Raw genomic sequence first — 24,853 nt, 5'->3', positions numbered from 1 at the left:
AAAAACCCTTCTCCTTTTAAATTCTTCATCTGCTTTTCTTTCATCACCATCAAAAGATTCTCCAATAAATTTATTGATGATGCACTCGAAGGTGATTTTATAAAGGTTGGGTTTCTTCACATTTCATCTGTTTCTCCTACTTTCATGTTTTTACCTATCTGATTAGCAGATCTAAACTGAAAATCTGATTCGTTTTTAACCTAATGGTATGAAGAAGAAACTGAAGAAAAATGCATGTAAGCATCTTGATTTGCAATTTTTTTTTCTTCATGTTTTAGCCTTATATGTTCTTAACCTGATGGAATGATTTTGTTAATTTAATGTTACAATTTCTGATTTGAGGATAACTTTATTAGTTTATTGTAAAAATCTACTGTTTTTGTAGTTAGTTACTTGACTTTGATTTGTACAGTGACATTTTCTCATGTTTGATAAACAAGTCGATCATGTTTTAATCAAAGAATCGATTGAGCTTCTACACTAAGAAATTAAAGTTTTTTTTTTTTTTTTTTTTATTTTTTTTTTTTTTGTGTATGTGTTCTTTTATAGCTTATGTTTAAATGTTTAATTACATTAGGTTTTCCACATTTCATATTCATACATGTGTTGATTGAAAAGATTTTCTTCCTCTTAGAAGAAATTGTTCTGCTGATGTTCATTAGTGCTCCCTATTTTTAATTACTTTGGATGTTAAGATCAAGGTTGCTGCAAGAATTTGAATTTAAATTGATTACCATCATTGTCATCTCTTTCTCATTATGTATAATATTCACTCATTCTTTGATTGCGATTTTTGAAGTTTTCTTTATGCACACAATGTGTTCCATGTTATATCAATAACAAGTAGCTTTTATATTTTGTCAGTATGTAATATGTTATTGACTTCATACATTTTGAAAGAATAGATTGTTGAAATCACGAGTTGAGTTAAATGTATGTGCTTATCATGGAGTTTTTCATCTAGATCCAACAAATGAAATGGGTGATCCATCTTGCCAGTAGGTAGATGCAGAAAGAATGGAGAAAAATGATTATAGATATGTAATTGAACAAGTGACTCTCTGTTTATCATTTACTTTGTCAATCCTATATGTATCTTTTTTTTTCCATATAAATATGTAATTTACTGACTGTCTTACGTATGTAATTGAATCTTGGGTTTTGGTTTTAGATTAAGCTAATACTTGAATATGTTAGGGTTTAGCCATTGATTTTTCTGATCGATGTAATAAGTTAATTATTAATGTGTGTTTTGTATGTGGAACAATTAAGAAGTATTTCCAAATTTTATATAATTGGATGGTGTTGATGCTGAAGATCTGATATGCATATACACAAAGCTGTGAGTACAGATTCTGTTAACTATGCAGCAATCTGTGAAGTATTCTGCCACTTGATGTGTTTGTTTTGCTTTTAATACATTGGGCCTACATGCTTTAGTTGCATACATATAATAATTAAAAATTAACAAAGATACTTTCAAGCATGATTTTTCTTTGTTTGCTTTTGTTTTAGTTGCATATAGGTATATGTTCAAATTCAATTTGGAGAACGATGTGATTATTGGAGAGACAACATGAGGATGATATTGATAAAATTTATTCCATTTATGACAAGGTTAGTTTAATTTCAATCTTTTGATTAATGGGTATGATACTTAAATTTCACATTTTGTTTTTTCTTTGATGGGTTGTCTGTTGAGTCGTAGATTATTGACTTTTTTTGTGTGAAAATGTGGAATCGTTAGTAGAATTACTTAATACGGAGTACACCACTCATGTTTATGCTATTTAGGTACTCATTAATCTCTTACTTGTGTTAGGTTGCTCGCATCTCTGTTGTGGTTGCCTGGTTGGTTAGCTTCTGCAGCAGAAGCGGTTGTTACAACCCTATGATATTACAACGAAATTTTAACATTAATTATTTGACAGTGAAGAAAATGTCAACGAGTTTGAGAGTTATTTGTGTAGGTATGTATGTTCCACCATATGATTGAGATTAACAGAACGAATAGTGATTTATATTTGTTTTTTCACGATTGCTTAAGGCAATGTTTTAGATATGGAGGTACGACTTAATGAATGATGTTCGTGCGGGCTAATTTTTGTACCTTTTGAACTATCATCTTCTATTAAGAGATACTTGTAGGTTATTTCTTATATGCAAAAAACATTCATTAAGTTTATAACTGTTTTTGTATTATAATAGAGAAGGGTCTAATACAACTTTTGAGTCTGACGCATGGACCATACAACTTGATTTTGGGGATCAAAGACAACAAAGGTATATTTCTATATCTAATGTTCAAATCAAATTAATTTGTTGTTCAAATTCCATTTTAAAAGTTCAAAATCTATATTATTAGTGATGGGTCAAGTGAAGATTTCCAAAAATGTCGACACAAGTTGATCATTATAGTGAAGCCATACCCATTTAGTGTGCTCACTATATTGATTTGGGTTTAAAAAACACGTGCTATCCTTCCGTGTTATATTTTCGTTCATATGTATTTTTTTGACCAACTTATAACATATGTATTTTCAGATTGATTGGTGTCAAAATGGGTCACATATCAAATGAAGAATAGAGGTGCAGGTGTATGTTCGTTTCAAGAGGTTGTGGTATGCAATTTTGAGTGTATGGAAAACATAACGAAAAAATAGATTATAGTATAAAGTGGGTATGTAGGTAATCTTGACTTTTAAACCCATGTACTTATTGTGATCAGTAAGGGTGTTTTCAAGGTTGGGTTACCTCCTCTACAACCCGAGTTTTAATGCCCCGGCTATTAGTTAGTATTAGTTAAGTACTTTGGATAGTCCTCTTGTGTTGAAATTTGAGTAGTCAATTTGGGTCGAGTTATTATGTGTAATAAAGTGGGTATGCATGCCTGCATACTATTTGTATCATCATTGTTATATATTAATAAAGTTTTGCTTGCTTTTCTAAAAAAAAAATAGATAATAGATGGATCATTAGATGATTCGTGTACAGTAAAGATCAAGATGGACGCGTGTATAGGGTCGTATGATCAATTATATGTGTTAAATTTGTAAATTCTTATCATTAAAATGTGTAAACTATATACACATTTTAAAATTATAATATAGAGAACACCATTAATTTAATTGTGAGTACATTTTTTAAAGAGAGTTTTTTTCAAGATAATGTTTTCTTCTTCATACCAGTCATTTAATCATTATTTTTTTTTTAAACAAACCCGTGTTTTCACGGGTCATTAAACTAGTTTCTATATAAATACATATTTCCTGGTTCAACTTTATTACAAAATCATTTTGTGAATTATTTTTTCTTTCATTTATATCACCTTTCTGTGAATTATTATTTTTTCGTAAATGAGATGTCTGATACAAGGCAAATAAGTATGGCCGAGTGTTGTCATGCTGATGATTTTGATAAGGTCATGTAGTATGATGAGCAAGAGTTTCAAATGTTTGAAGATATGCGGCTAGAAACTTTTATTACAGACAATGATATGGTTTATCTGGATCATGTTCGTGATTTCTATAGCTATTTTGAATTTAGACGTACTGATAATACAATACGTTTCAAGATTGATGGCGTACGATATCATATGTATTGATGTTGGAAAACTTCAACGATGCCTTAGGCCTAACAGACCTAGGCAAGAAACTTCACTCCAATACTATTACTGAAGTCAGCATGGGGGAAGTTGTTCGCACAATTACGAAATCTCGTTTTGAACTAGATTGTATTTAAGATCATTGTCTTTGGGTTTCACCTTCGTAAAAATGTCATAAAATATATATATTACATTATACGTAGCAACATATTGTGTCGTGAACCAAAAGGCAGTTTTGATTATGTGCTTGCATAAAAGGCCATAATGATGTTTTGAATAATTAATGGTATCCAATTTAACGTCGGATACATCATTGCTAGTAGAATGCAAGAGGCAGTGGACTCCGAGAAGGATCCATTACATTACCGAATGTTGCTTACCAACATACGACGTGATATTAACTGCACCACTAATGGTGAATCTTACAGTCTGGCAAGGGCACACACATTTTAAGTATCTATATTTAATTGTTAGTATGTGTAATATTTTTGTTTTAGAATGTGTTTCAACCTAACATTTGAAATGTATTTGTTATCGTTAATGAAATTTAGCATAATATTATCTTGTCATTTATTTTACACATAAACATAAAGCAAGATAAATGCTAGTCAACTGCTAATTAAAGCAATTTCATGTTTTTTGTTGTTGCTTTAACAATCTTGACAGAAAATTCTCAAATAATTAGTTTTTGTTGGAGAATCTCATTTTTCTTCCGTTGTGCTAATAAAATTGTTGCTGCCCATTCACATATGAGTTCTTCATCGTACCAGTCAATCCAGCTGCATCGACGAGACCTCTTTGAAAAACCGAATATGTTAATCATTTTATATACCGAACACAAGTTTAAAGAAATTGTGTTATAGTGGATCGGAAAATCGGGGCAACCGTAAAATCTTTGACCAGGATTATCAACCGTCCATGAGGTTTTGATAACAACATGTTTGCCACATTTGCAGTACACAGTCATCATCCGACCAGAAACTATTTGGTAGAGAAAGGATCTTGAGGAAAGTGAAATGTATGTGTATATGAGGTAAGTAGGTGAGCATGTGAGGTCTTTAAATAGATAAATTACTAAAATAAATACAACACATTTCGAAACTGAATACTAATAATGATTGAGATAATTTCATTAAACTCGATAAAAAAATATAACACAGATGCTACAAAAGTTCTGATACAGATCTGATACAAACATAAAATTCAACTACAAATTCCCCAGATCCATGATTGTAAGTAACTAGAGGGGGTAATTAGTTACTTAATACGACTTTTAACACTTTTTCGATGATCAACAATATTTGAACAATCCTTAATCACTTTAATCAACTCAAACCAATGTGTGTCGTGTTTATATTTGTAGTAATGCGGAATGTAAAGTAAAGAACATAAACACAAGGATTTATAGTGGTTCGGGTGGATGTTAACTAATCCACCTTAATCCACTCCCCGATTCACTAATCGGGAGTTTTGTTTCACTCAGAACCTTTCTCCAAATTCAGTGGAGATCCGATTTACAAGCCTTGTATTTCTCCTAGACAACAAACCTAATCCTTCTATCCCTTTGAAAGATTACCTCTAACTAAGATCAACTTGTCTTCACCTTGAACAAGTATTAATCCCCAATGGAATTAATCAACTCCCTAGTTCCCTTTAAGGAAGATGATAGCTAAGCTAGCATATGCTTCTAGTTACAAAGTACAAGACTCACCCTTTCTAGTGATGACAATCCTAAGACAATTCTAAAGATTAATAGAATACTATGTAAACTCACAATGATAGTAATTTGATAGTAAGTTTACAACCCCTTCTATAATCTATGAGATTATAGAACTTCTCTTGCTAATCACAAACACATTTATATGAGTTGTGTTCTTGTGATTCTCTGATGATTTTGAGCTGAAGCATGCAAGAGGTCCAAGTCTTTAAAGTTCTTCAAGTCTTACTATTTATATGGAGAGAGATAAAAAGTAGTCGTTGCTGCAGCTGGGACCACGGTCGACCGTGGGTCGACTGCACGCAGTCCAGTCCAAAACTTCTATTCACTGTATAGCCGTTTGAATCAGTTTTGAACTTTAATCATTGGACTCTTTGCTTCATTTAATACTTGCAAAAGATACCCAATATCCTATACAAGTACTATATGCATAAAGTATTCAATTACCTTAGATATATTGCCTTGATAGTGACTTGTCATGTTCAAAGTGGAAATTCTAACATTATTGGATACAAGTCATGAGAATCATTTGAGGCAATCTTAGTTTTATCATAATCTTTTGTTTGTAATTAACACATTTGCCAAAGACCTATTGGTTGGTCAACATGTCATTGATGACAACCCACTTTAATCAGGAAGCACATTAATATTCAATTTCAAACTTATTTGTGAATTAATTAGTGTGTTCATGATATCTTAACAATTTAAGCAAGTAGTATCAATTAAGCATGTTATAAGACATCAAGTTAATCAAGTCGAAACTATTCTTAAACTTGATTTTAGACTTAAGCAAACCTATGTGTGTCAATGATTCTTTATCCTTTTAAGATTACTAGATTATGACATATTAAGCATTATCCAAGTAGCATAAGCATATATTGAAGTAGTCCAAATACAATTAGATGGGTTTCCAACTTGTAACACATTGCAAGACAAGGTTCATACATATACATATTAAATAACTACTTAGCAAGTTAGCATTTAGCACATAGTCAAATAATACTCATGTATTAATAGCAAGTAGTCAAGTAATATTCATGTAATGACTAGCAAGAGATCACTAATTAATCTAGGATTAAACACATAATAATAATATAACATTGAACTAAGGCTATGTAAGTTTTACTTGCAAAGTGGCATTTGCAAGATTAATGTGTAAGTATACATTAATGTCTAACACATGTACAAGGAAGGAGCAACTCTTGGTTGGGACTTGATGACCATTGTGTTGGCCCCGTCAAAGTACACTTGACGACCATTGTTATCTTGGTCCCACAACTTGATCGAACTTTAAATGAACTAAATAAACAACATTGCATTCTTTTATTCCAAAAAGTTTTCCAAAAAGGAAATTTACCAAAATATGTAGTTTAAACAAACCCATCATATTAAATATCCAAAGTTGTAATAAAACATAGCCAACCAAATACCCACAAGTTTAAATATCCAAAAAGAGAATGCAAGTTTAATATTTCATAAAGTGTTTAACAAAATCTGCCCAAATGCATGCAGACACTTCTAACACAGCGGAAGCACCAAAACAAATCAAGTACCCGTGAAAACATGCGAGTAAACTGTCAACAAAAATGTTGAGTGAATTATAGGTTTAAATAAACGAATAAATTTTAGACCGCAAGATTTAAAATGTTAGAAAACATAAAACATTATTTCATTAACAATGAGCCACCTGGTAACCACTTAACCCTTTATTTACCCTTGCCAAACACAATATATATACACCGAACAAGTGTATCTTCAAATAAATACGAAGTATTAATATATTCCGATTATAAATTGCTAGCGCGACTAGCTCGAAATGGGGTTGCCAAACTCGATAGATCTATCCATAGGATTCGCGTTCACCAGTAGAAACTAGTGATTACAGTTACCAAACTAGGGAATATTTTTGTTCAACTCATAATGAATAATTTAAATTTAATTGCCACTTGTGTCTAAACGTAAAACAAAATGCATGTAATCACATCCCAAAAATACTTTAAAAAGTATTGAAAACGGGACTATAACTCATCTTAAAGCAAATGAAGTAACCACACAAAAAGCGAAAAGCAAACGAAGTAAAGTGATCAAGAATGTTCACAACGCCGACCTATAAATAAAGTAGGTCGATATAAATAACTAACTTAGGTCAAGTCTTAGTATGATAGCTATAGTACTTGTTACAAGTAGACATAGAACAACACTAAACATGCTTTGGTTTGATCAGAACAGCGTAAGGACACGTACTTTCTATTTTTAGAAAGTTTCTATTTTTAGCAGGTTTCCATTTTAGGAAAGTTTCTATTTTAGGAAAGTTTCTATTTTTGGAAAGTTTCCATATTTATAAAGTCAACAGAAGTCAACTGAAAGTCAACTCAAAAGTCAACCTTGGTCAAACGTAGTCAACATTGAATCTCAAAGTATAAGTTATATTAATAATTAATAATATAAGTTATAATGTTATTTAAAGTCATATATGTATAAATATGTCATATCATAAGTTTAATTAAATTAAAATAAATTATTAAAATTAACATAAGTTTAAATGATATAATTAATATATAAGTATTTAATTAATTAATTAAATATTAATCATAATATAAGTATTATTAATTAATAATAAATTTTAATCATATCATAAGTATTATTAATTAATAATGAATTATTAATCATATCATAAGTATTTAATTATAATTATTAAACCATAAGTATTTAATAATTAAATTATAATTAAATAATAACTAAGCCTTATAATAATTAAATAATTAATTAATATTCATTACAAGTCTTATTAAAATAATCTCATAACATAAGTTTAATACTTACCATAAGTATTTTTCATTAATAATAAAAGTATTATAAATCATAAGTTTAATTAAGTCATAATTAATTAATAAATGATATAATAAATATGTATATCATAAGTCTTAAATTAGAATAATTACTTTTTATATCATAAGTAATTTATTAATAATAAAAAATCATTATTTATAGCATAAGTTCTATTTTATAACCATAAGTTTTAATTAAAAGTTCATCGGGTCATAACTTGAGCCCCGGGAATCAATTTTCGACGAGTCTTATATATATCTTCGCCTAAGCAACCCTCCCGATACATTAGTGTACTCAAGAACACCCCAAGAACAGCCACCAAGTCGTGACCAACAGCCATTAATCAACTTGGAGCTTTAATCCGTTCAAAAACATGTTTTAGTCATAACGGGTGATCCGTGGCTCGGATTTCGATGACCCGAACATGAATGTTCATCCAATCATCAATACTAACACATTAATATGTCCTAGAGACTCTAAAAATGGTCACAAAGTCGGACCAAACCTGGAACAATTCATTTTTACATTTTGATTTCAATAAAACACCATTTTAATCATATCTAGAGCTCCGGAATTCGAAATAACATGAATCCGGAGTCTAAATTCAATGTATTGATGAGAGGAACACATCTAGACACTTTAATTTAACATTTACATCAGTTATATTTACAGAAATGATCAAACAAGCTGCTGTCCCAAAACAATCAAACCGAAAACATGAATTATCGAGTGTATCTACGCATACAATCAACAATACAATAACATACAATCATCATACTATAAAAATAACATGTAAATACAGAAAAATAAATGAAAAATCAAAAAGCAAGGGTTAGGGTTTATATCCTAATCAAGAATTGAAAGGTATGAGCGCGTAGAGAATGATGCGGTGAATCCGATGATGTTAAAAGCCCTTTGATATGTGTTCTTGATTGTTGAAGATGATGATGAATGTGGTGGTGGTAGGCGTCACCCAAGAAGAAGGAAGGAGAAGGAGAGAGCAAATCTTAAAACTAGGTTTAGGGAATAAGAAAGAATGAAATGAGAAGTAAAAAAAAATGAAAGAAAAATGGGGTATACCCCCTCCCTTGTAATCGACCGAATGGGGCTTAAGGTGGGCCCCTTAGTGGGCCATTTTCATGTTTTGATAAATTGCTTGTGGCCCGAATGCTCAAACGAAACCCGAAACGCGAAAACGCGACTACGCGATTGATTATTCGGATAGATAACAAATACGCGACGAATAAAATATATAAACACTATATATAATCATATGACATTAACATATCATATTAAAAATAATTTGGATTTAAAAATCCCAAAAGCTTGACCGTTGGTTTGAAAACCGAAAAGATTCGCCGGATAGAAATCCACGACACGTAGAAACGTACATTTTAAAATATGAATACAAATATTCATTTAACACATAATAATTAACATATTATTATTAAAATAATAATATAGGTCATAGAAATGATGTGGCACGAATAACAATTAACGGGTGTTAAATAATAAACGGTAAAAGATAACGGAAAAAGTAGGGTCGTGACAGTACCTTCCCGTTACGAAAATTTCGTCCCGAAATTTAAGCAGGTGCAGGGGTTGACTTGGCATCTGGGGAAAAATGCGGGTACTTCTACCTCATCTGATCTTCACGCTCCCAAGTGAACTCAGGACCGCGTCTGGCATTCCATCTCACTCGAACGATAGGAATTCTACTTTGCTTGAGCGTCTTAACCTCTCGATCCATAATTTCAACAGGTTCCTCAATAAAATGGAGTTGTTTATCAACTTGAAGGTCCTCCAGAGGAATGGTTTCATCGGCCTCGGCCAAACACTTCTTCAAATTCGATACATGAGAAACATCATGAACAGCACTAAGTTCTTGTGGCAATTTCAAACGATAAGCCACGAGTCCAACTCTCTCGATAATCTCAAATGGTCCAACAAAACGAGGATTTAACTTTCCCCTTTTTCTAAATCGTACCACACCTTTCCAAGGTGATACCTTCAACATAACACGCTCACCAACTTGAAATTATATATCTTTCCTTCTCTTATCGGCATAACTCTTTTGCCAAATTCTAGTGGTTCTCAATCTTTCTTTAATCTGTACGATCTTCACGGTAGTCTCATGAATAATTTCTGGACCTGTGAGTTGAGCATCCCCAACCTCATTCCTACAGATAGGAGACCTACACTTTCTACCATACAGAGCTTTAAACGGTGCGGCTTTAATACTTGCATGATAGCTGTTATTATAAGAAAATTCAGCCAGCGGCAAATATCTATCCCACCCATTACCAAAATCAATGACGCACGCTCGTAACATGTCTTCTAACGTTTGAATGGTCCTTTCACTCTGACCATCCATCTGCGGATAATAAGCGGTGCTCATATCTAACTTGGTTCCCAAGGCTTCCTGTAAGGATTTCCAAAACCTCGATATGAATCGACTGTCTCGATCTGAAATAATAGATACAGGAACACCATGTCTAGAAACAATCTCCTTCAAATACAAACGAGTAAGCTTCTCCATCGAATCTGTTTCCTTAATCAGCAAGAAATGAGCTGACTTTGTGAGTCGGTCAACAATCACCCAAATGGTATCATAACCACCCACAGTTCTTGGTAACTTCGTAATAAAATCCATCGTACTACCTTCCCACTTCCACTCGGGAATCTCAGGTTGTACTAAAAGTCCAGACGGTTTCTGATGTTCAGCTTTAACCTTAGCACAGGTCAAACACTTAGCCACATACGTAGCCACATCAGCTTTCAAATTAAGCCACCAATATAGCTCCTTAAGATAATGATACGTCTTTCCTATACCAGGATGAATAAAGTATCTACACTTATGAGCTTCATCTAGAACAAGTTATCACAAATCACCAAATTTCAGAACCCAAAGACGTCCCGCAAAAATACCGAGCACCATCGGTTCGTACCTCAAACTGTTTACTCAAGCCTCGGACCTTCCCGTTACGAAATTCCCCTCCTTCAAGACTTCTTGGTGTACCTCAAGAATTTGCCTAACGAGGTTAGTTCGAATTGTCATATTCAAGGCTCTAAACCTACGAGATTCAACTCTCTCTTTACGACTCAAAGCATCAGCCACAACATTGGCTCTTCTTGGATGATAAAGGAGTTCGCAATCATAATCGTTCAAAAACTCAACCCATCTTCGTTGTCTCATATTCAACTGTTTTTGATCAAGGATATGTTGAAGACTTTTATGATCAGTGTACACTGTACTTTTGACCCCATACAAATAATGTCTCCAAATCTTAAGTGCAAACACAACAGCTCCCAATTCTAAATCATGGGTCGTATAATTCTGTTCGTGAATCTTCAACTGACGTGACGCGTAAGCAATGACTTTCTTTCGATGCATCAAAACACAACCAAAGCCCTGACGCGAAGCGTCACAATAGACAACAAAATCATCATTACCCTCAGGTAACGATAATATCGAAGCGAAAGTTAATTTCTTCTTCAGAGTTTGAAAAGCAGACTCTTGTTCACTCTTCCACTCGTACTTCTTACCCTTATGCGTTAAGGTAGTCAGAGGTTTTGCTACTCGTGAAAAATCTTGAATGAACCTTCTGTATTAGCCTGCCAAACCTAGGAACTAACGAATCTGAGTAGGAGTCTTCGGAGTTTCCCACTTCTTAATTGCCTCGATATTGACAGGATCAACTTGAATTCCCTGATTACTAACAACGTGCCCAAGGAATTGAACTTCTTTCAACCGGAACGCATACTTAGAAAATTTAGCATACAGCTCTTTCTTCCTCAACAAATCAAGCACTAACCTCAAATGTTTTTCATGCTCTTGATCACTCTTGGAATAGATAAGAATTTCATCGATGAAAACGATAATGAACTTGTCCAGATAAGGTCTACACACACTGTTCATGAGGTCCATGAACACTGCAGGTGCGTTAGTCAATATGAAAGGCATAAATAGAAATTCGTAGTGACCATAACGGGTACAGAAAGCGGTTTTTGGAATATCAGTTTCTTTATCGCGCAATTGGTGATAACCAGAACGGAGATCAATCTTAGAATAAATGGACGAACCTTGAAGTTGATCGAACAGATCATTAATTCTCGGAAGGGGGTAACGATTCTTATCAGTAAGCTTGTTCAACTCGCGATAATCGATATACAAATGAAACGAACCATCCTTCTTTTAAACAAACAAAATAGGAGCTTCCCAAGGGGACGAACTAGGACGAATGAGATATAGTTGCGACCAACAAAGGAAGAATATATAGAGTAGTCATAACGGAGCTAAAGATGTTTAAGACAATTCCTTCAAAAGAGGATAACGAGGATCATGGACTTCAATAGTTATTTTCATTACATTTCCGGAAGGAAGACGTATGAAAGGTGAGATCTTTCAACGAGAGTGAACTTCCTCGCACAATGAGCAAGTCAATCTAGGATTCACCCTTATTCTTAAATTTATGTGCGGATGAAAAGAACGCGAATCATGGGTTATAAAGAATGGCCGACTCCAGATGAGATGAATCTCCAAAAATAATTTTGTGCACCTCAAAGTATTGAATCCTAGGATTGATGTTTACGAGGGTGTTGCGGTTAACAGCGAGTATTGAGAGTAGAAACTCCTCAAACGGTCTAGTGTAATATATATCCATGATACCCACTATAACAACAGTTGGGGTAGAAACTCACCTAGCACCTTTCCTACAATAGGGTGACCACCGATCGTACCCCAGAAAATTGATTTATCGGTCCGCGTTTTGGCCATATCCAACCATAAGAGGTAAAATTTTATGAGCGCAAAGACTTTCCAACAAATTTTATAAAACCGGCATCCAAATTGGCGTAAGAGTTTTTATCAAGGATCTTAATGATAAGTTTCATCTCTAAACGGATGATAAGAAGAAGTGTGATCCATACGTGGTGTAGATTAATACGAAAATCTTTAATATAATCAACCAAGGAAGTTTTGAAAAACCTTTTAACGTTTGATGTGACAACATAAACGGAACAAAGTTATTAGTAAATTTAGAAGTATGTACAACGTGTACCATTTTATATAAAACAGTTTGACTTAGTCAAACAGCTCAATAAATGAGTGGTTTTAAAATAATTTTGAAGGTATGATTTAGTATATACTAGCCAAAATAGGTAAGAGTAAATTTATTCATTTGAATCCATACGTACATATATGATTTTATAAATTGTATACATGACAAAATATTTCATTACTTCTATTCGCCCATAAATCTCGTGAGAACCGCCCAATTAAACAAATGTGTAAAACTCCCAATGATAAACAGAGTATCTGTATTTCAGAGGTTACGAGTTGAAGTAAGATCGTGGAAGATCGCGTAAAGGACTTGAATCGTCGTGCGACATTTGACCAACAAATGTTACGAGGTCATGAAAACCAATGAGTTAAATGTTGTTTTGACTATTATCAGGACATAAGTCCTTGGGCCAAAACTGTCCCGAGCGAAGATGTTGCTAACAAGCGAGTTATGAAGGATAGAGCATGAGATAGATAATCTGGTTAAAACGAGCTTCTCGTATATCAATAAATAAGATAGAGTATTTTCCCTACCCATGTAATACATCGGAATTTCTGAATGAGTAGTGTAAAAATTTTCTTTGACTCGCTTTCTATTCCTCATGTCACAATATTGGAACTTCTTTTATGAATTACCTTAATATAATCACGTTGGCCTGACGTCATTATATTATACTAATTCATAGTCCTATTCCAATAGCACTACATGAGATCAGGACACGCAATCAACCTCGAATTTCCAGACAATTTCTCTAAAACGATTTCTTAAACAATGTGCTAAGGATAGCACAAAAGACAAAAACATCAAAAATAATGAATAAGAGTAACGATGACATAAAAATGTCTTTGAAGTATCAAGAATCTTGAAATATCAAGAATGACGTTTCTGGTTCGCAACCCAAAGCACAAAGGCACAATGGCACAAAGGCACGTAATATAACAAGAATGTTTTGTACCTAAACATAATAGCTGACATTAAAATGCCGAGCCTTTAGAAGTCAAGAATGATGTCTTGCGTAATATAACTCAAACGTTATATACATAACCATAATAGATGACATAGAAATGTCGAGAATTCTAGAAGTCAAGAATGACATCCCTCGGTTTCACTATCCGAGGTGTTCTTATAAAGATAAACTCGCATGAATCGGAGAATACGTTTAAATCGAAATGGGAGTTCCTCCCAGATTCAGAACATAACAGAGATGTATGTATGATAACAATATACATACCATAGAATACAAATAATCACATATAATAATATGTTATAGGTCGGGCTGTAGACTAGACTCACTAATGCACCCTATTGACTCGGGTAACGACATCTATGCAGCCTAATTCCCTGCAACCAAGGCTCTGATACTAACTGTGATGGCCCCGTCAAAGTACACTTGACGACCATCGTTATCTTAGTCCTACAGCTTGATCGAACTTTAAATGAACTAAATAAACAACATTGCATTCTTTTATTCCAAAAAGTTTCCCAAAAAGGAAATTTACCAAAATATGTAGTTTAAACGAACCCATCATATTAAATATCCAAAGTTGACATAAAACATAGCCAACCAAATACCCACAAATTTAAATATCCAAAAATAGAATGCAAGTTTAAGGTTTCATAAAGTGTTTAACAAAATCTGCCCAAATGCATGCAGACACTTCTAACACAGCGGAAGCACCAAAATAAATCAAGTACCTGTGAAAACATGCGAGTAAACTGTCAACAAAAATGTTGAGTGAATTATAGGTTTAAATAAACGAATAAACTTTAGACCACAAGATTTAAAATGTTAGAAAACATAAAACATTATTCCATTAACAATGAGCCACCTGGTAACCACTTAACCCTTTCTTTACCCTTGCCAAACACAATATAAATACACCGAACAAATGTATCTTCAAATAAATACGAAGTACCAATACATTCCGATTATAAATTGCTAGCGCGACTAGCTCGAAATGGGGTTGTCAAACCCGATAGATCTATCCATAGGATTCGCGTTCATCAGTAGAAACTAGTGATTACAGTTACCAGACTAGAAAATATTTTTGTTCAACTCATAATGAATAATTTAAATTTAATTGTCACTTGTGTCTAAACGTAAAACAAAATGCATGTAATCACATCCCAAAAATACTTTAAAAAGTATTGAAAACGGGACTATAACTCACTTTAAAGCAAATGAAGTAACCACACAAAAAGCGAACAGCAAACGGAGTAAAGTGATCAAGAATGATCACAACGCCGACCTATAAATAAAGTAGGTCGATATAAATAACTAACTTAGGTCAAGTCTTAGTATGATAGCTATAGTACTTGTTGCAAGTAGACATAGAACAACACTGAACATGCTTCGGTTTGATCAGAACGGCGTAAGGACACGTACTTTCTATTTTTAGCAGGTTTCCATTTTTGGAAAGTTTCTATTTTAGGAAAGTTTCTATTTTAGAAAAGTTTCTATTTTAGGAAAGTTTCTATTTTAGGAAATTTTTCATATTTAGAAAGTCAACAGAAGTCAACTGAAAGTCAAAGTCAACTGAAAGTCAACTCAAAAGTCAACCTTGGTCAAACGTAGTCAACATTGAATTTTAAAGTATAAGTTATATTAATAATATAAGTTATAATGTTATTTAAAGCTATATATGTATAATTATGTCATATCATAAGTGTAATTAAATTAAAATGAATTATTAAAGTTAACATAAGTTTAAATGATATAATTAATATAACATAAGTATTTAATTAATTAATTAAATATTAATCATAATATAAGTATTATTAATTAATAATAAATTTTAATCATATCATAAGTATTATTAATTAATAATGAATTATTAATCATATCATAGGTATTTAATTATAATTATTAAACCATAAGTATTTAATAATTAAATTATAATTAAATAATAACTAAGCCTTATAATAATTAAATAATTAATTAATATTTATTATAAGTCTTATTAAAATAATCTCATAACATAAGTTTAATACTTACCATAAGTATGTTTCATTAATAATAAAAGTATTATAAATCATAAGTTTAATTAAATGTTTAATTAAGTCATAATTAATTAATAAATGATATAATAAATATGTATATCATAAGTCTTTAATTAGAATAATTACTTTTTATATCATAAGTAATTTATTAATAATGAAAAATCATTATTTATAGCATAAGTTCCATTTTATAACCATAAGTTTTAATTAAAAGTTCATCGGGTATCAGTTTTCGGCAAGTCTTATATATATCTTCGTCTAAACAACCCACCCAACACATTAGTGTACTCAAGAACACCCCAAGAACAGCCACCAAGTCATGACCAACAACCATTAATCAACTTGGAGCTTTAATCCGTTCAATAACATGTTTTAGTCATAACGGGTGATCCGTGGCTCGGATTTCGATGACCCGAACATGAATGTTCATCCAATCATTAATCATAACACACTAGTACACTCTAGAGACTCTAAAAATGGTCACAAAGTCGGACCAAACCTGGAACAATTCGTTTTTACATTTTGATTTCAATAAAACACCATTTTAATCATATCTAGAGCTCCGGGAATCGAAATAACATGAATCCGGAGTCTAAATTCAATGTCTTGATGAGAGGAACACATATAGACACTTTAATTTAACATTTACATCAGTTATATTTAAAGAAATGATCAAACAATCTGTTGTCCCAAAACAATCAAACCGAAAACATGAATTATCGAGTGAATCTACGCATACAATCAACAATACAATAACATACAATCATCATACTATAAAAATAACATGTAAATATAGAAAAATAAATGTAAAATCAAAAAGCTAGGGTTAGGGTTTATACCCAAATCAAGAATTGAAAGGTATGAGCGCGTAGAGAATGATGCGGTGAATCCGATGATGTTAAAAGCCCTTTAATATGTGTTCTAGATTGTTGAAGATGATGATGAAGGTGGTGGTGGTAGGCATCACCCAAGAAGAAGGAAGGAGAAGGAGAGAGCAAATCTTAAAACTAAGAATGAAATGAGAAGTAAAAAAAAAATTGAAAGAAAAATGGGGTATACCCCCTCCCTTGTAATTGGAGAATGGGGGGTAGGGTGGGCCCCTTAGTGGGCCATTTTCATGCTTTGATAAAGTGCTTGTGGCCCGAATGCTCGAACGAAACCCAAAACGCGAAAACGAGACTACGCGATTAATTATTCGGAGAGATAACAAATACGCGAAGAATTAATATATAAACACTATATATAATCATATGACATTAAAATATCATATTAAAAATAATTTGGATTTAAAAATCCCAAAAGCTTGACCGTTGGTTTGAAAACCGAAAAGATTCGCCGGATAGAAATCCACGACATGTAGAAACGTACATTTTAAAATATGAATACAAATATTCATTTAACACATAATAATTAACATATTATTATTAAAATAATAATATAGGCCATAGAAATGATGTGGCACGAATAACAATTAACGGGCGTTAAATAATAAACGGCAAAAGATAACGGAAAAAGTAGGGTCGTGACAACCATCCTAAGTATGTCTAAATACATTTTAGATGTACATGTTTTCCTATAACACTTATGTGTTATTCCTTAATCAAGGATTAATCGTCATTAAGGTGTCATTAGGTGTGATTAACCAAGATTAGTATTCTAGTGATCAAAACTCCTTTGGGTATGAAGGAGACAACTATTCTAAGCATGTTTAAACAAGTTTCATAAATTATAGATGCCCCGAAGTGGTCAAACTAAATTTGATCAAAAGTTTGGAAAGAACCTTCTGCGATCGACCCACGATTGACCGTGGAGTCGACCGTGCACTTCTGGTTTCATAAACCAGGGTGCAGGGTTCCACGGTCTGACCTGCGATTGCCCTTGGACCAAACCGTGTAACCAAACTCTCATTCTAAGCTTTGTTTTAGTTTTGGTCTTTTGCTAGAGTAAGTGTGGATTAGTGAACTTGTATATTTATGTCAAGATGTCTACCATCATCTCTAGTGCATGTGTATATGTCATCATCAAAACACTTATTGTTATGGGTTAAGATTAGTATAGTCATTAAGCATAATTCCACATTAACCCACATTCTCCCCCAACAATGATGATCCACCGTCTCTGTGGAATACCTTTACCAGGTTCTTTTTAGGGCTTGTTTACTTTCCACTTAATGGTCTGTTTCTGAACAGCTCTTAATCCAGTAAGTAAAATTGATGTTTCTTTGTCACTTAATCTGAAAATTGGTCTGTTTCCAAGAGACATAGAATCAGACAGCCTTCCAAAATAAGAGACAAACGGAAACAAAGGCAAATTCAGAAATAAGTAAACAACCCTTTAGTAATGTTAAGACTACCATACGATGAATGTTTTGTGCAAAATAAATAACATTTTGGAGTACCAGAACAGTTCCAACACATATAGCATTGACCTCTTTAATGATTTTGTAATGAATACTACCTGAAATAGAACATGTGGTAAAGCCACCGAGGCATTTCCTGAGTGGTACAACTTCTATGTTGATCCTGGACTCACGTCCTTGATATGATAAGCGAGGGTTCGAATCCTGGGAGGGGGAGGGGTTTATCAAGGATTCTGTTGGGGTGATACAGTGCATGCCTTAAGCCTCTCAGTTTTAATCCAAAGCACACTGGGTACCAAATGCGGCTATGATGTGTGAAGAGTTTCCTCCTAACGCGTGTGTGGGTGACAAATGAGAGCATTCTTGTGATGACCCAGAAATTTCCGATCAAATTTAAACTTTAATCTTTATATGTTTCCGACACGATAAGCAAAATCTGTAATGTTGAGTCTCGAAAGTTTTGAAATCTATATTCATGTAATCAATTACCCTTTGACTATGCTCAAAGATTCATGAACATTTATGTGTTTATTGATATGTATATATAATATATACTTATTAGTTGAAAACGTTAACAAAGTATCGGACATATAATACTTTACATGAACGTATTTTGTTTCAATATAAGTTAATATAGTTATTGACAAAATTAAAAGATAATATCATATGATTGAATTATCAGATACATTGAATTATGATTACGAGTCTCTGTTATAAGGTCCACGTTGATTTGAGAAATCGTTTCTTTTTAACGATATTCAGAATAAATGATAAAGTGATTTTCAAATGAGAACAAAGTATCACTTATCTAGTGTCAGACAAATGTTAGTGGAGAATTGAATTTCATATTACTTGATTGATCTATTTACAAACGTGCGAAAACGTTTTCCAATGTAATATAACTTGGTTATTAAAATGTCTTTGTTAAATAACGTAAATTGAATATTAATTATTAAGATATATTTAAATAACTTGCAACGTGTATTTAAAACGTGTTTATGTATATTAAATACATATCTGATTACAAATTATTTATGTAAATGATAGCAACACTTGTTATTTGATTTGATCGATATTAAGATATATTATTTAGAAAGATTAAGGAAATTAAACTAAACGTTGGCGCATAAATGAATTATATCAAATTAAGTTTAAAGTATAAACGTTACGTGTTATAAGATTTTCTAAACGAATTTAAAATAAACTTTTGAACTATTATTAGTTTTGAAAAACTAAATATTATATTATTACATTAATATTTCCATTATATACGGTATGTACAAGTTTATATTTTAAATGAAAATATATTTCTATTTTACAAAGTGATGAATAATAATATCAAATTAGTAATAAAACTTTTTGATTTAATATTATTAAATATGCTTTGATAAATAACGAGACTATGATTTATAGAAGTAAATGACCAAAACACTCAAAAGATTAAGTTACACTTTGAGTGGGTTAATTTTCCATTAATTTAAGTTTAATTATTAATAAAGGTACAATTCGCGAAATGTAAGGTATCAGTTTTTTAAGCATACGAAAATGCGTCCGAGAAACCGGAACCGGGACGTAAGACGGGTGACAACGTACAAATTATTAGAAACTAATACAATTTATTATTATTAACACTAATAGTATTATTATTATCATTTTTATGAATTTGGTATCATTAGTACTTATATAATAATTATTATTATTAATATATTATCAATTATTAATATTAATTTAATTATAAAAAAAAAGAATCAAGAACTAGTACCATTCAGTTTCACATCCACATCCCTACTGTATATGATTTTTGTATCTGTCGGAGTTTGTTATGAGTCTGCTTCAATCACAATTCAAAACAGAAATCCTTTGCTATATATTGTCTATTGCATTCAGTGATTGAATAAAACTGAAAAACCCAGAAAATAAGCTCCACACTCTGTACATTTATTTTTTTCATCATATTTTGATTTTGAATGAATTTTCAAAATGTAATAATACAGTCTTGTTAGGAATCATCTATCTAAACTATCTGTAAGTTTTTAATCCTCAATTCTTTCTATTAATCTCTAATTTTGGAGTCAAAGTTTTGGTTTTAAAAGTCAACTAAGTGTTCTTGAATCAAATTCGAGTTTGTTTTGATATCTCCAGTTAATTTGATGATTTATAAAGATTATAGGAATTATTTGCAACACAATTCATGTTGTAATCATAACCTATAACACTCTTAATCTAAAAATCAATTTTTGAGTTCTTGAGTTCTTCACAGTAATATACACTAACGTAAATTCGAAACAAATTTCAAAAACTAAAAATGCAGAGTTGTTAGGAATCATTTACTTAAACTTCCTGTAAAATCTCAAGTTCCAATTCTTAATAACGAATTCGAATTTGCGAGTCAAAGTTAAATTGTCAAAAGTCAACTGTTTTGTTCTTGGAGAAATTAGAGCTTGTTTTGATGTTTTAAGTTCAATTGATGATTTAGATAGATTTTAGGAATGATTTGAAACATGTTTCATGTTGTAAAGATTGTCCAAAACGAACTCAAAATTGAAAACAAATTTTTTTTTCTTGGCTACGAGCAAGCAGTAGGATTTTTTTTTGTTTTTTTTTTTCTCATTTTTTTTATATCATGAACACATTTTTTTTTTGTTTCATGTTGTTTACAAGTCATAAATGAAAACCCGAATACGTTATTTTGATTTTTGAAGTTCCATGGTTGAATGGATTTAAGGTAGAAGATGAAGAAGATGATTCAAGTTGAAATAGATATTAGATATATATATTTGGGTTGCATAATAAATAAGAAAGACATGAATGGCAGAATGGTTAAGGGTGTTTGTGGGTGAGCGAGAGGTCTCGGGTTCAAATTCGGTTCGGGACATATTTTTTTTAGAAAGGCTTTTGAAGGTAGATTTCATTACCAAAATTATTATTATTATTATTATTATTATTATTATTATTATTATTATTATTATTATTATTATTATTATTATTGTTATTGTTACTAAAATTATAATCTTTATCATTATCATTATTACTAATATATGTATTATTACTATTATTATGATTAGGATTATTATTATTATCAAAATAACACAAACTATTATTATTATTATTATTATTATTATTATTATTATTATTATTATTATTATTATTATTATTATTATTATTATTATTATTATTATTATTATTATTATTATTATTATTATTATTATTAATATTAGTATTAGTATCATTATGTACTTATTAGTATTATTAGAATCATTATTAACATATGTATTATCATTATTATCATTATCATTTTTATTATTAGTATTATTGTTATTAATAAAGTTATTATTAGTAGAACTGTTAATATCAAAACTATCATTTTTAACAAATAAATATATGTAACACATAATTTAAGATATAATATAAGTATACGTTTTAAATGGAATTTAGTATAAATTCTATATAACTACAAATATATAAATAATATATAGTAATAAATGAAATTATGTGATTTACATTATATGTGTTAATAGATATATAAATGATATAGGTTCGTGAAACCAAGGCCAACCCTGCATTGTTCAGTTGATCAATATAGTCATATGTATTTTTACTACAAAATACATTAGGTGAGTTTCATTTGCTCCCTTTTTAAATGCTTTTGCAATATATATTTTTGGGACTGAGAATGCATGCGCTTTTATAAATGTTTTACGAAATAGACACAAGTAATCGAAATTACATTATATGGTTGAATGATCGAAATCGAATATGCCCCTTTTTATTAAGTCTGGTAATCTAAGAATTAGGGAACAGACACTCTAATTGACGCGAACTCTAAAGATAGATCTATCGGGCCAAACAAGCCCCATCCAAAGTACCGGATGCTTTAGTACTTCGAAATTTATATCATGTCCGAAAGAGGATCCCAGAATGATGGGGATATTCTTATATGCATATTGTGAATGTCGGTTACCATGTGTTCAATCCATATGAATGATATTTTTGTCTCTATGCATGGGACGTATGTTTATGAGAAATGGAAATATGAAATCTTGTGGTCTATTAAAATTATGAAATGATTATTTATGTTAAACTAATGAACTCACCAACCTTTTGGTTGACACTTGAAAGCATGTTTATTCTCAGGTACGAAAGAAATCTTCCGCTGTGCATTTGCTCATTTTATAGATATTACTTGGATTCATTCATGGTATATTTCAAAGACATTGCATTCGAGTCGTCGAGTTCATCAAGATTATTTTAAGTCAATTATAGTTGGATATATTATGAAATGGTATGCATGCTGTCAACTTTCGATGTAATGAAAGATTGTCTTTTCAAAAATGAATGCAATGTTTGTAAAATGTATCATATAGAGGTCAAGTACCTCGTGATGTAATCAACTGTTGTGAATCGTTTATAATCGATATGGACTTCGTCCGGATGGATTAGGACTGGTTATGAAAGTTGGTATCATAGCGGTGGTCTTAGCGAACCAGGTCTTGCATTAGTGTGTCTAACTGATAGTTGTTAAGATGCATTAACGAGTCTGGACTTCGACCGTGTCTGCATATCAAAAGTTTTGCTTATCATTTCTAGTCGGAAATCATCTACTTACCATCTTTAGAAAATTACCTAAGTCTAACGCGTTTTTCTGCATTTATTTCATAATAGTGTATAGACGAATTCTTATCTTAGCACATCTATTACTGGGAACTTTGACTGATCTTTTCAAAGATTCTCCGTAATTTATGGGATTTTTGTATTATATATACATATGTAAATTATGTATTAAAGAATACCAAATCTAACTCTTATAATCTATTTCATACAAAAAAAAAAAAATTCTCTCCCTGATCATACGAGATGGATCCCTCAACCAGTTCGAATTCCTCGGATTCCGACAGCTATGCCGATATGGATTTTCACTCAAGCTCTGAAAGCAGCGTGACTGGAATGGATCACCCAATTTTCCATCATCTATTCTGGATGAATTGGGGATGGGTTCGTAGTCTACTCAATCATTGAAGACAAGAAGAAGGCGATCCCTTCCATCCACCATATTGCCCTCTTGGTGATGAACCTGAAGCACATACCGGCGAACCTGTTCAAGACACCATTTTCTCACTCATTGCTAGAGTATCCCGTCACGATTATATACTATCCCATATTGCAAATCTTATTCATCCGCTCGTTCCAACCGCCAATCATCCCAGTGTACTAGCAGAAATTAACGAACTTCGCGCTCGAGTAGTGGCTTTGGAACACATGGTGCAAGGATTACAAACACCAGCGCAGCACCGGCAGCATAACCAGTACCGTCAGTAATATCCACATCGCAAGCCTCAATACCATAAGCACCAGCAACATCACCAGCATCAACGGTACCACCATCATCAACACCTGCAGTATCATTACCACCAACAACAATCACATACGCATCACACGCCTCAACATCACCATCTGTATCTCGGATATCAACATCACACGCACTATAGATACCAAGGAGTACCAATAACAACAAACGATGAAGTATTGATTCATAACTTCATCGGAGAAACATTCTGCGGTGATTATGTAATCTCTAAAGTCTTAGAGATTATGTATTTCAGCCCTAACCATAAATCAGATAAGTGGACAGAGATGATAGAGAGAAGAATCGAAACCCTGACAAGAAGGGTGCACGATTTACAAGCTAGACTTGATTTACCAGCAGCATCAACAGTGCCGTTAGCAGCACCAGCATAGTCCGTAACTTCAGCATCGTCAGAATCAGCAGCACCTATGACATCACAAACTTCGTCAGTTCAAGAATCGCCGTGGACATCATCACCCAGCAACAACGAATATATTGTATCAACGAGTTATGAAGTAATAACTCATTCCTTCGGAAGAATTTATATATATATATATTTTATATATATGAATTCTGAAACTATAATGAATCTTTCGTACTAAGCTGTTGAGTATGAATTGAAAAAGGGTGATACTACTCGGTTAAAATCATATTACTAATATGCTATGATGTACATCCTTCGTTAATAATCTAATCATCATTAACTACAATCTCTATTTCAATTAAATGAATTTGGTTTCATAACAAACTAAGTGTATCATTCAATAACATGGTTGATTTCTGATGATGTAGCGTGAGGGTACGAAATAGTATTATTTTTAATACAAAATACTACAAAATATGACACAAGTTTTATTAATTTACGGATGGGATATACCTAAACCTTGCTACAACACTATAGGCAGTGTACCTAATCGTAGAGTAGTGTAGTTTTTAG

At 32.0% G+C, this 24,853-nt stretch overlaps 1 long non-coding RNA gene across 1 annotated transcript; it reads left to right on the top strand.

Moving 5' to 3' along the window:
- Positions 1-130: 130 nt before the first annotated feature.
- LOC139873162 (uncharacterized) lies at positions 131-2,849 on the top strand. The gene is made up of 6 exons (XR_011767280.1): positions 131-236; positions 965-1,342; positions 1,516-1,617; positions 1,823-1,970; positions 2,209-2,283; positions 2,545-2,849. It is a non-coding gene; the product is annotated as an uncharacterized lncRNA (long non-coding RNA).
- Positions 2,850-24,853: the final 22,004 nt, after the last annotated feature.

The sequence above is a fragment of the Rutidosis leptorrhynchoides genome, chromosome 10 (assembly GCF_046630445.1).
Source record: "Rutidosis leptorrhynchoides isolate AG116_Rl617_1_P2 chromosome 10, CSIRO_AGI_Rlap_v1, whole genome shotgun sequence".
Lineage (NCBI taxonomy): Eukaryota > Viridiplantae > Streptophyta > Magnoliopsida > Asterales > Asteraceae > Rutidosis > Rutidosis leptorrhynchoides.
The sequence above is the reverse complement of the archived record's forward strand: the minus strand, read 5'-3'. Positions and strand labels throughout refer to the sequence as shown.